Here is a 1,518-nt window from a genome sequence, read left to right as displayed (position 1 = left end):
GGTGTTTACCTGTGGTAAATGTTGTTATGGCACATCCCGGTCGGGCCCCGCCTCCGGGGGAGAGGTATAAGACCCTCTGCTCCGGCAGGACCCCTCCAGTCTGAACTGGTGTACTCGTGTTAGTTAGTTCCATTGTTTGCTAATAAAAGCCTTCAATAGCTGAAGCCTTGTTCCACGTGCTTGATTGTCGCGCATCACCATCCTGAGGCATTTCCGAATTGAATAGTGAGGCAATCACAGGCTCATCAGTTAAGACAAGAGTGAGAGGAGTTGTGAGCCCAGGATGAGGCCAGTGGGATCAAATTATCTGATACCATTTTCAGCAAGCTAAATGAGAATGAGGCAGACACAGAGAAAGAGACCGATGTGTTCAACTCAGAAGTTGATTGAATTGCGGCAGAGTGACTCAAAATTAGAGTATCGCTTCTTGGCCTTTTGGCTAAGATCAAGTGTAGTATCGACATGCTGTGCTTGGTTGAAGTCATTAGGTTACATTTTAGCTTCATTTGAAGCAATTTTTAAAAGCGGCATCTCGGCCTTTCCAAGACAGGAGGTGAGAGCCCTGTCTTGTCAGCTTGGATCGGGAATGAGTTGAGACTCTGAATTGGACTTGATTTGATTGAATTGGATAAATAAATTTTAAAAATCTCTATTAGATAGCTAACTCAGCATTGGAAACTCAATGCATCCCTGAATATATTACCATGTACAGAATGTTACCATGGAAACTCAATGCATTCCTGAATGTTACCATGTATTAATGTGAAAGTGACTCACCACATGTTAGTGCAGAGGACAAATGGGCAGAAGTACACAAAATTGTATTACCTTCCGAGTACATGAAAGAGGTTCTGAGGGTATTTCATGACATTCCATTAGGGGGACACCTCGGAATAAAGAAAACCTAAGACAAAATCCAAAGACAGTTTTATTGGCCCAGAGTACACAAAGATGTAGTCACCTTTTGTCAAACTTGTTACCTCTGTCAGGTAATAGGGACAGTAAGAAGTCTCACAACACCAGGTTAAAGTCCAACAGGTTTATTTGGTAGCAGAAGCTTTCGGAGTGTTGCTTCTTCTTCAGGTGAATGAGGACTTGTGTTCACAAACAGGGCATACGTAGACCCAGACTCAATTTACAAGATAATGGTTGGAATGCGAGTCTTTACAGGTAATCAAGTCTTTACAGGTACAGACAATGCGAGTGGAGAGAGGGTTAAGCACAGGTTAAAGAGGTTTGAATTGTCTCCAGCCAGGACAGTTAGTGAGATTTTGCAAGCCCAGGCAAGTCATGGAGGTTATAGATAGTGTGACATAAACCCAAGATCGCTTCTCGGCCTTTTGGCTAAGATCAAGTGTAGTATGGATCGCCTGCACTTGGTTGAGGTCATTAGGTTACACTGAAGCGTCATATGTTTCATATGAAGCAATTTTTAAAAGCGGCATCTCGGCCTTTTGGCTAAGATGCAAATGAGCCCAAGTCTTGGAGGAGGAACCTTCCCCCTTCTCCAATCAGCTT

General features: G+C 43.3%; 1 non-coding gene and 1 pseudogene across 1 annotated transcript; both read left to right on the top strand.

Moving 5' to 3' along the window:
* Positions 1-419: 419 nt before the first annotated feature.
* Positions 420-570, top strand: LOC144499395 (U2 spliceosomal RNA; annotated as a pseudogene).
* Positions 571-1,324: 754 nt separating this feature from the next.
* On the top strand, positions 1,325-1,518 carry LOC144499311 (U2 spliceosomal RNA). Its single transcript, XR_013498809.1, has one exon. It is a non-coding gene; the product is annotated as a U2 spliceosomal RNA (small nuclear RNA).

The sequence above is a fragment of the Mustelus asterias genome, chromosome 9 (assembly GCF_964213995.1).
Source record: "Mustelus asterias chromosome 9, sMusAst1.hap1.1, whole genome shotgun sequence".
Classification (NCBI taxonomy): Eukaryota; Metazoa; Chordata; class Chondrichthyes; order Carcharhiniformes; family Triakidae; genus Mustelus; species Mustelus asterias.
The sequence above is the reverse complement of the archived record's forward strand: the minus strand, read 5'-3'. Positions and strand labels throughout refer to the sequence as shown.